Genomic DNA, 15,217 nt, shown 5'->3' with positions numbered 1-15,217 from the left:
ACTGCCCCCATGATTCAATTATCTCCCACCAGGTCCCTCTCACAACACATGGGGATTATGGGAGTACAATTCAAGAAGAGATTTGGGTGGAGACACAGAGCCAAACCATATCAAAGGGCGAAGGCTGAAGGGCCACATCTCAATGTGATGATTTTCACCTGCAAAATGGAAATCAAGGTAGGACCTACTTCAAAAGTCCCTGCAAAATTTAAATGAAGCAGCATGCCTGATACAGTGCCTGGAAAAAATAAGCACTCAGTGCATTAGCAGTTGATTGCTCTTAGTCGTTATGAAGTCCTCCTAGATGTTTTATGTACATTTTAGAGAATATACCAATTGAATAATGTTGGCTTTTATAGGATTTGAACCCCAGCCTTTCCTCAGCTATCTGGAAAACTGGGAGTGGCAGGTATTTAAAAAAAAAAAAAATTACAAGTGACTCACCACAACCCTTCCCTCCCAAATATTTCATGTAAGAACACAGCACAGAGATTGATTGATCTCTACTCTCTCTTGAAAAGCATCATGGCACAAACTTTTTCCTGAGGGCCATTTAGAAGCCTCATTCTTCCTTAGTCACAGAAGAAGACTTTCTCCCCCGTTCTGCTCTAGGCCATCTTCTCCCTGTTGCCCCATCTATTTCCAGCCACTTTTCAAAGCAAAGTGAGAAATCTCTCTTAATGCTCTTTTTCTTCCTTCCACTAGTTTTCTATGGCTGCTGCAACAAATTACCACAAACTTAGAGGCTTAAAGCAACACAAATTAATGACCTTACAACTCTAAAGGTCACAAGTGTAAAATGGGTCTCATGGGGCTAAAATCCAGGTTCCAGCAGGGCTGTGCTCCTATCTGGAGAGACCACGTATCCTCGCCTTTTGCGGATCCTAGAAGTGGCCTGCATTCCTTGGCTCGTGACCCCTTCCATCTTCTCTCATGGCACCCCCTTGACTCACCCTTCTACCCCTCTCTTCCACATCTAAGGACCCTTAAATGTGATGACATTGGGTTCCCCTAATCCACCTGGATTATTCTGGATAATCCAGAATGATCTTCACATCTCAGGATTCTTAATGTAATCACACCTGCAAAGTCCCTTTTGCCACATAAGGTAAGATAAGGTAACATTCACAGGTTTCAGGGATGTGGATGTGAACACCTGCGGACCATTATTCTGTCTACCACATTTTATGATCTCTAATGCTCCCCATTCCTCTCCAGCCTCTCATTCCTCCTTTTCACCTACGGGGCTCTGTTTGTTCTCTCCCTGTTGCCCTCCTGCAGGGTCCAGATGGCCTTTCCTGAAATAGAGGTATGGGTATCCTGGCATGTGGGGCTGTTGGGAGGTTTAGATTAATGTTTATGAGTGCTTAGAACAGTGTCTGGTGCACAGTAGGGCTACAAAAGTGGTTGCTAGCTGCCACTGCTGCCATTAACGTGCTCACAGGCCTGCCCTCCTTGGGAATGGGACTTTTGCTTCACAATTGGCCTTCCTAAAGGGTGCCTACTTTTTTTTAAGCTCGAACAGTTCAAAAACAGCCAGTAACTTGGAACAGCTTTCTAGAAACTATCAACCACTGCCGGGTGTGGTAGTTCACGCCTGTAATCCCAGCACTTTGGGAGGCTGAGACGGGCGGATCACCTGAGGTCAGGAGTTTGAGACCAGCCCAACCAACATGGCAAAACCCCATCTCTACTAAAAATACAAAAATTAGCTGGTCATGGTGGCGCACACCTATAATCCCAGCAGCTCAGGAGGCTGAGGCAGGAGAATTGCTTGAACCCCAGAGGTGGAGGTTGCGGTTAAGTGAGATGGCACCACTGCACTCCAGTCTGGGCCACAGAGCGAGACCCCGTCTCAGAAAAAAAAAAAAAAAGAAAGAAAGAAAGAAAGAAACTTTATCAACCAGTATTTCTTTAAGTGTCCACCTGCATCAGCATCTCCTGGGGTGCTTTTCAAAGCACACTTGACTGTTCTTCACACTAAAGTTTGTGAACCTCAGTCTGGAGCTCCAGCATTTGGGAGTTTATAATTTGCAACCAGAACAAAAAAGAAGAGCCCCATCCCACTGCCTCGCTCAGCCCCTCCGCTGCTAACAACACTCACTGCACTCACTGCCTCGCTCAGCCCCTCCGCTGCTAACAACACACTCACTGCACTGCCTCGCTCAGCCCCTCTGCTGCTAACAACACACTCACTGCACTGCCTCGCTCAGCCCCTCCGCTGCTAACAACACTCACTGCACTCACTGCCTCGCTCAGCCCCTCTGCTGCTAACAACACTCACTGCACTCACTGCCTCGCTCAGCCCCTCCGCTGCTAACAACACACTCACTGCACTGCCTCGCTCAGCCCCTCCGCTGCTAACAACACTCACTGTACTGCCTCGCTCAGCCCCTCTGCTGCTAACAACACTCACTGCACTCACTGCCTCGCTCAGCTCCTCCGCTGCTAACAACACACTCACTGCACTCACTGCCTCGCTCAGCTCCTCCGCTGCTAACAACACACTCACTGCACTGCCTCGCTCAGCCCCTCTGCTGCTAACAACACTCACTGCACTCACTGCCTCGCTCAGCTCCTCCGCTGCTAACAACACGCTCACTGCACTGCCTCGCTCAGCCCCTCCGCTGCTAACAACACACTCACTGCACTCACTGCCTCGCTCAGCCCCTCCGCTGCTAACAACACACTCACTGCACTCACTGCCTCGCTCAGCCCCTCCGCTGCTAACAACACACTCACTGCACTGCCTCGCTCAGCCCCTCCGCTGCTAACAACACACTCACTGCACTGCCTCGCTCAGCCCCTCCGCTGCTAACAACACTCACTGCAGGGCCAGGAGCTGAAGTCTTCCTTGAAGGATGTTCAGCAAGCCTGGGGCCTTCCTCGGGGATCTGCCATTGAATGCTATTGAAGGACTTGTCCCAAGAACAGGGGTTGAAGGCAGGAAATGGATGGAAGGGAGGTAGACAGTGACTATCTGACCAATGGCATTTATCCTTTTGGAGGTCCCTGACCTGCTCAAGAACCTGGTGAAAGCCAAAGGTCTCTTCTCATACCCGGGCACCAGGTATGGGCAGCTGGCCTGATGCCTACTGAGAGGAAAAGAGGAAGCTGGAGCCCCCGGACAGACCGTGGTCCAACCTGTCCCTCTGTTGGCCTTAGTATGAGCAGAGGATGCAAAAGCCAGAAGGAGGCCCAACTGTCAAACCTTCAGGACATGTGAAGTAGAGCTTGGTGTGAGTTCAGCCCCTGCCCTGGGACTCCTCAGTTGGTGTTGAGGAAACTTCTAAGCCCTAGAACCTGCAAAGACCTCAGGCCCTGCTGTTTAATGAATGGAAAGAATCTTCTTCCCTCCTTTTGAGGCATTCCAGGCCTTTCCAGAGCCCACCCGAAACTTAAATAAGCACCCCACGGGGATGGTATGTATCCAGAACTAAAATAAACTTAAATAATATCCCAGAAAATTATAAATTATGTATTTAGGAATCGGAATGTGAGAGGCAGGGTTTTCTCTTCCTCTATTATAGCTTTCATGAAAGGGAGACAAATAATAAAGCTCCCCCGGGCTAAAGTTAGAGTCGACATATAGTTTACACCAGAAAATATACACTTAGGTATCCATTTCGAATGCATGTACTTCCAGTGCGAAATCCTTTCAGTGACCACAAGCTCCTTAAAGCCAAAGCCAAGAGCAGGGAGGTCTCCGTGTGGTCCAAATGCTCAGGAAGGAAGGAAAGTAGCATCTATTGAACGTTTACCACCCACCTGGCACATAGCTCACACCCTCTTACAATGTCCTCACGACTACACTGTGAAATCTTTTTTTTTTTTTTAAGGCAGTCTCACTCACTCTGCACTCACCCAGGCTCAGTGCAGTGGTGCGATCTTGGCTCACTGCAACCTCCGCCTCCCAAGTTCAAGCAATTCTCCTGCCTCAGCCTCCGCAGTAGCTGGGACTACAGGCATGCGCCACCACGCCCAGCTAATTTTTTGTATTTTTTTAAGTAGAAATGAGGTTTCACCACATTGGCCAGGCTGGTCTCAAACTCCTGACCTCATGTGATCCACCCACTTCAGCCTCCCAAAGGCTAGGATTACAGGCATGAGCCACCATGCCAGGCAAAATCAATTTTATCAGCTCAATTTTTCAAGTGGGGGAAACTGAAACTGGGAATGGACAAGTAACTTGCCCAGCACTGTGGGGAACAATACCATGAGCCTGAAGCCAATTTCCCTAATGATTTATTTGCCTAGTCACTTATTTCATCTTCAGCATCCTAGTTTTCCCTACTCTTTTGGGTATTTGAAGAACTCTATTAAAAGCTCATCTAAAGATATACATTTTTGGCCAAGTACGGTGGCTCAGGCCTGTACCAGCACTTTGGGAGGCCGATGGGGGCGGATCACTTAAGTCTCGGAGTTCCAGACCAGCCTGGCCAACATGGTGAAACCCCGTCTCTACTCAAAATACAAAAATTAGTCAGCTGTGGTAGCAGGTGCCTGTAATCCTAGCTACTTAGGAGGCTGAGGCAGGAGAATCACTTGAACCCAGGAGGCAGAGTTTGCAGTGAGCTGAGATCGCGCCACTGCACTCCAGCCTGGGCAATAGAGCAAGACTCTGTCTCAAAAAAAAAAAAAAAAATCCCATAGATGCCTGGGCTTCACTCCAGACCAGATGAACCCAAATCCCTCAGGGTGGGGCCAAGCATCAGCATTTTCACCTATTCTCCAGGTGCTTCCACACCCCAAGGTCTGAAACCCACTTCTCTGTGACATCTCTTGGAGGGGGGTTGTCTGCACGTCCTGTCTCACCTCCTGATGCCCCTCCACTGGCCCTTGGGGACTCAGAATCAAGGAATGGGTTAGGAGTCCCAGCCACTGCCTCTTCATGGTTACCATACCTCCCACCCTCTATGTCTGCCCTCATTTTATAGATGGTGAGTGTGGCTGCCCAGGGACTGCTAGGTGATTGGAGCTCAATCATCCCCTCCCAGTAGAGGGCCATTTTTTCTTGAGAAGTGCAGGTTTGCTGGATTAACAAGCTTGTTAACAAGCCTTGCTGGGTTAACAAACCCCTGGGAAGCCAGGGGTTAATGCTGTTCCCTCAGAGGTTGCCAGTCTGAGGGTGCTGACCCCACCGTGCCCCTGTTGGCCTGAGGAGTCTCCTGCTCAGCTGGCCATTTATGCCTCTGCTTTTCTGGCTGCACTGGGTAGCTAGGGACTGCTTCTTTGCAATCTGGTGTCTCCCCTGCTGGGTGACCTTGGGAAGGTCACTTAACCCCTCTGAGCCTTAGTATTACCCTGCAAAATAGAAAGGATGGTGCCCACCTCAGAAGGATATTATGAGGATTAAATAGGTCTCTACCCATTCTCAGAACGCCCTAAGTTTTTCATTCAAAGTATGTACATTAATCACTGTTTAATGTTTGTCTCTAGCTGGACTAAGAGAACCACCAGGGCCAGGCCTGCGTCCATGTCCCAGAATCTTAACACAGGGTCTGGCACCTCGTAGTTGCTCATAGACCCCTTGTTGAATAAATGAATAAGGATGGGCCGGGCGAGGAATGGAGTCTGTTGTCAATGAGTCTTAATTCCCTTCCTTTACTTCCCTAAAATACTTCCAGAACAACCTCCGCAGATGTACATTCTTTTGTTACCAGTCATGCATGCTTCCTTCACCCAACTTCCTTCAAACAAGGGTACCCACCACACATTCACTGGCCTTCTCAGTGGTCTTCTGGTGGGAACAGATGTGGCTTCATTAGTGGCCGGGCAGAAGCATGGAGATCAGAGACTTAAGGGGTACCAATCCAGCAGGTTAAGATGGCTGGGTAGCAAGCCACCCCAAAGTTGGTGGCATAAAACAACAACCATTTTATTAGGCTCACAGATTCAGAGGTTTAAAAATTTGACTAGGGCCCAACAGGGTGGTCTCTCTCTGCTCTCCAATGTCTAGGGCCTGGGTTGTGAAGACTCAAATGGCTGGAGGTGGCTGGAAAGGCTGAGGGCTGAAATCACCTGGGGGTTTCTTCCCTCACATGCCTAGTGCCTGGACTGAGACGTCTCAGTGGGGACTGTCAACCAGAGTGCCTTCACATGGCCCCTCTATGTAGTTTGGGCTTCCTCACAGTATGGTGGCCTTGGGATAGTTGAACTTTTTACCCAGAGGCTCAGGACTCCAAAGGCAAGTGTTCCATTAACAAAGGCAGAAGCTGATGGCCTGAGATGACTTAGGCTTGGAAGTCATATAGCATCACTTCTCGGTACTCAATTAACTGAAGCAGCCCCTTGGCAGAATAAACCTACCAATATTCAAAGAAAAGAGAGAGACAGACCCTACAGCTCAATGGGAAGACCATCAAAGAATTTGTGGCCATGTTTTAAGACTATCACACATACCCTGCTGGTTGCAGTTGCGTGTGCTAGAACCCGAGACAGGTCCTGGTTCAGGAGGCGGGCTCAGGGGAGGTTTACCAAGTCCCAGGCTCTTGGCCCAATGTTGCCACTCACTCATGCTGTGTGGCCTTAGGCAAGTCTTTTCCACCTTCTTGACCTCCATTTCCCCATGTGACATTCAGAGAATAAAATGCTGCAAGATCAACCTCTGATATGGTCAGGCTTTGTGTCCCCACCCAAGTCTCATCTTGAATTGTAATTTCCAGGTGTTGAGGGAGAGCGCTGCTGATGGTGACTGGATCATGAGGGTGGTTCCCCCATGCTGTTCTGATGATAGGGAGTGAGTTCTCATGAGATCTGATGGTTTTATAAGGGGCTCTTCCCCCTTCACTTCCTACACACTCTCTCTCACCTGCCACCATGTAAGACATGCCTTTTCCCCTTCCACCATGACTGTAAGTTTCCTGAGGCCTCCCCAGCCATGCGGAACTATGAGTCAATTAAACCTCTTTTCTTTATAAATTACCCAGTCTCGGGTATTCCTTTATAGCAGTGTGAAAATGGACAAATGTAACTTCTTTCCTTGTTGCTGGAGACCCTCCCCATCATGCACATACATAGATCACCAGGGAGACAAAGATCACAATGGGGTTGGGGGTGGGCACCAACAGAATCCTCCCAACCGGTTGGGAAAATACGAATGCAAAGGAGACTGTGTCCACTGTCTATCAGGAACCCTGAGTGGGTGAAACTCTGTTCTATCATGGCACTCAAGGTCAATCAGAGCCTTCCTGAGTCCCTACAGTATGAGGGTCCAGCTAGTTTTCCAATGCTTCCAATAGAAGGTGCTGGGTAGGGCCTGCTGGGCTGAGAGGGCCTCAGGTGCAGAGTCAGGAGCACACAGAGTGTGTGGGCTAATTACTACAGAAAAAAAAAGATGTGGATATAGCAGACACCAACAAAATGGGGTGACCATGCCCAAGAGGCTAATGAAGACAGATACTGATGACCATGGCTCAGCTCTCCCCCTCCTCTAGCTCCCCTCCTATGGCACAGAAGCCACCAGAACTAAGTAGATGCCCTGACAAGGGAAGTTGAGGCAATTTGGAATAGATTGAATTTAAGTCTGACATGACTGACTTCAGCTGACATTGATTATAAATAAATGGTTTTGGCAGTTGGACAGAATGGGGAGTCTCTAGGAGAAACAGAGAAAAATGAAGCTGCATTTTTAGAGACCCCAAGATTTGTAGCTAATTCATTTCTTCTTTCTGCTTAGCGAGGGACTGGCTGAGATCTCAGGCCTTTCCAGCTGTGACATCCACTGTGGCTCTGATCCCCAGGCTTTATGACTCTGCTGCTGCTACCACTGCAACCCAGGGGACTGCCAGAGTGTGTGCAGGTCACGTCCCAGTGGGGCTCTGCCTGACCCAGCACTGAAAAATGGTTTACCCCTGAGTCATTCAGACAATTGATATTGTTGAGAAACCACGGCGTGTAGGCCCTAGGCTGGGCATCGTGCCTGCTTCTGGGGACAGTCAATTGAGTAAGACACTGGCCTCATCTTCAACGTGTTTACAATCCTGTGGCAACAAACAATTAGAAGCCACTGGTTCTAGGAACTTAATTAGGAATTTCTCCTGATTACTGCTTTTGTTAAGAATTGACATGAACACATCTCCAGCTAATCAGTCAACAAATATTTACTGAGCACCTACTATGTGCCAGGCTCTGTTTTAGGTATTTGGGGTGCATCAGTGAACAAATAAACAATAGAAATATAAATAAATGAGCCTTCAAGGCCTGCTTTTATCTCTCTGCCCATCTCAGTCCTGGGAAAATAAATGTGGGTGCTTCAAGCTAAAACACCAAATGATCACCTTTTTTTTGAGACAGGGTCTCCTGTTGTCCAGGCTGAAGTGCAGTGGTGCAAACACAGCTCACTGCATCCTCAACCTCCTGGACTCAAGCAATCCTTGCACCTCAGCCTCCCGTGTAGATGGGGTCACAGGCATGTGCCACCACACCAGGCTGATTTTTAAATTTTTTGTTAAGAAAAGGTCTCACCATGTTGCCCATGCTGGTCTCAAACTCCTGGGCTCAAGTGATTTTCCCACCTCAGCCTCCCAAAGCACTGAGATTAGAGGCGTAAGCCACCGCAACAGCCCATGCTCAACTTAATTCTAAGGCATTTCCCACCCCCACCCTCATTCCCTGAACTCCCATCTTCCTTTGATCCTCAGTCAAGGCCAACTTCAAAAACTCCTTGGTAATCAGCTGGACGCTTGCAGGTCCCAGATCTTCAGCAGCTTGTGGGAATGTCCCATGAGGAACACTTTTTTTTTTTTGTCAAAAGAATGCCAGGAGTTTAATTACTGTGTGGCCCATGGAGGTGATTTCCATTTATCAGCCAGAACCCAGACAGATCCTAGGAAGGCCCGTTGTGTGAGGCTGTGGCCGCCGTGGCCTGCTCTCGCCAGCAAAGGATAACCCCGGGGCCTGCGCCCTGGGCAGGGGCAGCAGGAATGCTTTGAATGCTTCCCCTGCATGTGGCCTTGGGTTTTACCACTGGCTACGGCGGGTGGTTTAATTAATAAATGTCCACTGCTTGTCATTTATCATTAGCAAAACAGGAGGGGTTGGACGGGGGGCAACCAAGAGGGCAGGGAAGCTTTCTCCGAACAAGGTGCACCGATAAATTAAAGCTTTACCCATCAGTCTCACAGGCTGACTGCTGTTGTACAGCCCCACGTTGCTTTCCTCTGGTTCAGAGGCCAGTCTCATCTTTCTGAAGGGCTTTGCAGCAGCTGTAGGGGGTTTCATCTATGATTGTGTCTCCCTTATCAAATCTCAGCAAAGGACTATGTTGTGTGGTATGGAGGAGAGAGAGCAGCATGTGCCCAGGGGACTGGTTCCCATCAGCGCTGCAAACTGAAACTCTATGGTGGATCCAGCCTGAGGCTGGATTTTTGTTTCACTTCAATGGCATTTGACAAATTGGAAATTTTTACATAAAAATTCAAGTTTCTGGCTTCTATTGAAAAAGCAAAGTGAGGCAAAACCAAACCCTCTTTTTCAGTATGGCAACAAGCAGCTGATGGCCGGGCAGGGCAGCCATGTGAGGTTGTGTGAGTTGTGCACTGCACAAAAGCACCTAGCAGAAGGGGCAAATGGAGGCTGAATCTAGGCCAGGCTGTCTTTCCAGCAGAAGCCCTGTAGGCAGGACGAGGGCCTTCCACTTTCCCACCACTGCCAACAATCCCTGCTACTTTACTCACCTACTCTATTCATGTATGTACCAATCTGAGCTTGGTAAGTACTTGGTGTTTTCATTTGTAGTATATATTCAGGGCACTATTTTGTCTTCTCTATGTGAGGAATGCCTCTTCAACCTTCAAGGCTCAGCTCAACTCATAGAAGCTCCCTGGTGGTACCCTCCTCTGTATTTTCTCAACAGCAAACCAGACTGCTATTATAACACTCAGCACACCCTTGTGCTCTAATTTGTTAACAGATCCTGTTTCCTGCAGACTTTGAGCCCCTTGAAGATAGATTGTACCATTTCTACTTTTCCTCTGCCTGGTACATAATGGGCACTAAATCAGTAGGGCTGAATGAATGGGTTTATGGCCAAGTGTGCCCCAGGCAAGGGAGGCCTCCAAAAGGCTGCCTAAAATCCCAAGCCAGGAAGGGTTAATGAAAGATTTCAACTTTGGGGTTTTGAAAGACCCTAGACTCCTAGGTTTCTTCTCTTGGACACTCTATGGGGCACTTAAAATCCTGAGCCATGCTGATTTTGGGATTTCCTCTGACCAGAAGGCTGAATGTTTAAGACTTTTCACATTCGCTTGTTCTGTTGTAAGGAGCTAGTAAGAGCTCAGCCTGGCCTCTGCCAAAACCACTCTTAAAGGAACAGCAGACACAGTGCAGCCAACAGAGGCTGCAGGGAAGAAGGATGGCTGTGACTGGTGCAGAGCAATTCTGGGATCCTGGAACCTGAAATACATCCCCTCCCCAGAAATTTAGCCTGAAATTTCTTTAACCAAGATCAAAAGGTGAACCTTCCTTCTCATAATCAGAGAGGACTGAATGTGTTCTGCAAAGAACAGACACACTGGTCTAAATTATTTCCAACTAACGTGTAAATAACTGATACAGGTTTTTTTGGTTGTTGTTTTGTTTTTGTTGATTTTTCTTTTTTTCCCCTAAATGCTAGTTTGGTGCAAGGGTAAAAAGAGTTATAAAAGAGCAACACCAAGGTGGGTGGATCAAGAGGTCAGGAGTTCGATACCAGCCTGGCCAACATGGTGAAACCCCATCTCTACTAAAAATACAAAAAATTAGCTGGGCGTGGTGGCGGGCACCTGTAATCCCAGCTACTCGGAGGCTGAGGCAGGAGAATCGCTTGAACCCGGGAGGCGGAGGTTGCAGTGAGCCGAGATCGTGCCATTGCACTCCAGCCTGGGCGACAGTGCGAGACTCCGTCTTATAAATAAATAAATAAATAAATAAATAAATAACAATAAGCCCTCTCGCCTAGTCTCTCCTTTGTCCTCCAGACCCTCGTGGCCGCCGGCGTTCGTGGTTCGCGCCCCTGCTTCCTCCGCCCCGCTGACTCGCCGCTTCCTCCTGGGCCCCATCGCCCCGAACCCGGGACTGTGCTTCCCGGCAGGCGCCGCGGCTAATGAAGGGCTGAGGATTTGGCGGCGGCACCCCGAGAGTCCGGGCGAGGGGGCTTTGTGCGCTGCGACGGCTGCCAGCACGGAGGCGGAGGCCCAGGGGCTGTGCACAGGTCGCCGCGGAGAGGCGTGCGATTTCCCAAGTCGAGCGTTGAGGACCCTGCTGCCCAGGCCGGGCTGCCAGACGTAGGCTCCTCTCTGGCGGCAGCGGGGGCGCGGCGACCCCCGTCTCTCGGCCTCCCCTTCCCACCCCACCTCCTGAGCCTTCCTCCTGCCGCAGCACGCCTGGCCTGACCCGGCTGTGGCCGTCCTCGATCTCCGTGTCCCTCCTGCGATTGCATTGACACGGCCGGCCGGGGCGTTAGAACGGGACAAACTGAAGGCCTGATGAGAGAAAGGGAAAGTTAAGAATGCTGGAGCAGAACAATGGATTTCTCTTTCTTTTTCATGCAAGGGATCATGGGAAACACAGTTCAACGACCACCTCAACTCGTTGACTCCACCAGCATCCATCAGGAGGATGCCTTTGATAACAACAGTGACATTGCTGAAAATGGTGGCCAGACACCATATGAAACTACCTTGCAGCAAAGCTTTCAGTACTCACCTACAACACATCTTCCTTCACTCACAAATGGCTACCATCAATCAGCATGTATGAAACTCAAACCAAATACCAGTCGTATAATCGATATCCTAATGGGTCAGCCAATGGCTTTGGTGCAGTTACAAACTTTTAGCCCCACTGACTATTATCATTCAGAAATTCTAAACACAAGACCACATTAAATTCTAGAAAAACCTTCCCCTCCACAGCCATCACTCCCCTCCTTCAGTACCACAAACTGTGATTCCAAAGAAGACTGGCTCACCTGAATTTAAACTACAAATAACCAGAACTATCCAGAATGGCAGGGAATTGTTCAAATCTTCCCTTTGTGGAGACCTTTTAAATGAAGTATAGGCAAGTGAGCACACGAGAAGTCAAAGCATGAAAGCAGAAAAGAGAAAAAAAACCAAAAAGCATGACTCATCAAGATCTGAAGAGTGCAAGTCACACAAAATCCCCAAATTAGAACCAGAGGAACAAAATAGACCAAATGAGAGGGTTGACACCATATCAGAAAAACCAAGGGAAGATCCAGTACTAAAAGAGGAAGCCCCAGTTCAGCCAACACTATCTTCTGTTCCAACAACAGAAGTGTCTACCGGTGTTAAATTTCACGTTGGTGATCTTGTGTGGTCCAAGGTGGGAACCTATCCGTGGTGACCTTGTATGGATTCAAGTGATCCCCAGCTTGAGGTTCATTTCAAAATTAACACAAGAGGTGCCCGAGAATATCATGTCCAGTGTTTTAGCAAACAGCCAGAGAGGGCGTGGGTTCATGAAAAATGGGTAGAGGAGTATAAAGATCATAAGCAGTATGAAGAATTACTGGCTGAGGCAACCAAACGAGCCAGCAATCACTCTGAGAAACAAAAGATTCGGAAACCCTGACCTCAGAGAGAACATGCTCAATGGGATTTTGGCATTGCCCATGCAGAGAAAGCACTGAAAATGACTTGAGAAGAAAGAATAGAACAGCATACTTTTATCTATATTGATAAACAACCTGAAGAGGGTTTATCCTAAGCAAAAAAGAATGTTGGGGCCGGGTGCAGTGGCTCACGCCGGTAATCCCAGCACTTTGGGAGGCCAAGGAGGGTGGATCACGACGTCAGGAGATCGTAACTAACACAGTGAAACCCTGTCTCTACTAAAAAAAAAAAAATGCAAAAAAATTAGCCAGACCTAGTGGCGTGCGCCTGTAGTCCCAGCTACTCGGGAGGCTGAGGCAGGAGAATGGCATGAACCCAGGAGGCAGAGCTTACAGTGAGCGGAGATCGCACCACTGTACTCCAGCTTGGGCAACAGAGTGAGACTCCCTCTCAAAAAAAAAAAAAAAAAGAATGTTGTCTCCAAAGCCAAAGTTAAAAAAAACCTGATGACCGAGATCTGTGCTTTGTACTCAGCCAGAATAGACCAATGCAGGGGAGATGGCCTCCTCACTCTCAAGTACTGACATTCGAAGACACAGCCAGAGGCGGCACACAAGTGTAGACGAGGAAGAGCCACCTCCTGTTAAAATAGCCTGGAAAACTGTGGCAGCAAGGAAATCCTACCAGCTTCCATTACAATGCACTAAGGGAGCTTGGATTTGCAGAAGTGTAACATGTCTCCAGCTGTGAAAATTGAACAAGTGTTTGCTCTGCAGAATGCTACAGAGGATGGGAAATTAATCAACTTGTTTATTCAACAAAGGGAATTGGTAACAAAACAGAAATAAGTGTCAGGGGGCAAGACAGGCTTATAATTTCTAGACCAAACCAGAGAAATGAAAAGCCAATGCAGAATATATCATCTCTTGAAGCAACATCTGGTTCTACAGGCTCAGCAGAAAAGAAGCAACAGAGAAGATCAATTAGAACGCGTTCTGAATCAGAGAGGTCCACTGAGGTTGTGTCAAAGAAGATAAGAAAGGAGCAGGTTGAAACAGTTCCTCGGGCTGCAGTGAAGACCAGGTTACAGGAAGGGTGGGCAGACTGGGGAGTGCAGGGCTCTGTCGGATTCAGTGACAGCTCTGTCTTCACAGCGGTTGAGGAAACTGTAGACTGACATTCCTGTACAATTTCATCCCAGAAACTCCAGACTTGTAGTCTCCCTGCAAGATTTCTTTGTCTGTTGGCAGCTTGATAAACAGTTTCTTTGTTTTTGATTTTGATTTTGCCAATCATCATTATTGGCATTTTCCTGCCTGGTTTCTTATTCAAGACACTGAACAACTGCTTTAACATTCAAATGATTTTTTTTTTTTTTTTCCAGTTTAAGCTGGATGAGTACAGCTTAAATCATGGGTCCAGGGCCGGGCGCGGTGGCTCAAGCCTGTAATCCCAGCACTTTGGGAGGCCGAGACGGGTGGATCACGAGGTCAGGAGATCAAGACCATCCTGGCTAACACGGTGAAACCCCGTCTCCACTAAAAAATACAAAAAACTAGTCGGGCGAGGTGGCGGGCGCCTGTAGTCCCAGCTACTCGGGAGGCTGAGGCAGGAGAATGGCGTGAACCGGCGAGGCGGAGCTTGCAGTGAGCTGAGATCCGGCCACTGCACTCCAGCCTGGGCCACAGAGCGAGACTCCGTATCAAAAAAAAAAAAAAAAAAAAAATCATGGGTCCAGCCTAAAAACCATCATTTAACTTACACTTATCAATTCCAACATGGACTGTTTTTTGGTTTTATTTATTTATTTATTTTTAATTTTTTTTTTTTTTTTTTTGAGACGGAGTCTCGCTCTGTCACCCAGGCTGGAGTGCAGTGGCGCAATCTCAGCTCACTGCAACCTCTGCCTCCCAGGTTCAAGCGATTCTCCTGCCTCAGCCTCCTGAGTAGCTGGAATTACAGGCACGTGCCACGCCTGGCAAATTTTATTTTATTTTATTTTTTGTATTTTTAGTAGAGACTGGGTTTCACCGTGTTGGTCAGGCTGGTCTCGAACTCCTGACCTCGTGATCGGCCCACTTTGGCCTCCCAAAGGGCTGGGATTACAGGCATGAGCCACCGCCCCCGGCCAATTTTTTTGTTTTTAAATAAAGCATGATTAGTGCACATCTGCCAAAAAACAACAACAAAAAGCAAATTCTGAAAGAGAGCCCCGCAATGGGGAAAGAGGATGGGGAAAGAGGTGCCCAAAGGGAAGTGTGGAGTTTAGGAAAGACCAAAGTTAGCTCGGTATTTCCCCTGGAGCCTGGGGGTGGGGGAATTGTATTGAGATAAAGGAGCACCAGGCACATCTCTCTGGAGCTGACACACAGACCTCTGGGTAATGATTTCAAGCAGGAGGAGCAGGCAAGACCCACTAAGGGTGCCAGAAACAGCAAAATTGGGTGGGTAGATACACAGTCTACCTGGACTGGAGTAGAAAAAGGGAGGATAAAGAAGACAGTATTCACCCCACACACATTTGCTGTGACTTGCTATGTGCAGGGAGCCATGCCCAGTCCTGAGTTCAGTCTCCTGTTAGAAAAGTTTCATCAGAGCCTGACGGAGCAGATTTCCACAAACCCATCAATAACACTTAATGTGCAGTGCATTTTGGGCTC

At 48.3% G+C, this 15,217-nt stretch overlaps 1 pseudogene; it reads left to right on the top strand.

The window, feature by feature from the left end:
* The first annotated feature begins 11,452 nt into the window (after nucleotides 1-11,452).
* On the top strand, nucleotides 11,453-13,734 carry LOC102130021 (histone-lysine N-methyltransferase NSD3-like; annotated as a pseudogene).
* The last annotated feature ends 1,483 nt before the right edge of the window (nucleotides 13,735-15,217 follow it).

This window comes from Macaca fascicularis, chromosome 16, assembly GCF_037993035.2.
Source record: "Macaca fascicularis isolate 582-1 chromosome 16, T2T-MFA8v1.1".
Classification (NCBI taxonomy): domain Eukaryota; kingdom Metazoa; phylum Chordata; class Mammalia; order Primates; family Cercopithecidae; genus Macaca; species Macaca fascicularis.
The sequence above is the reverse complement of the archived record's forward strand: the minus strand, read 5'-3'. Positions and strand labels throughout refer to the sequence as shown.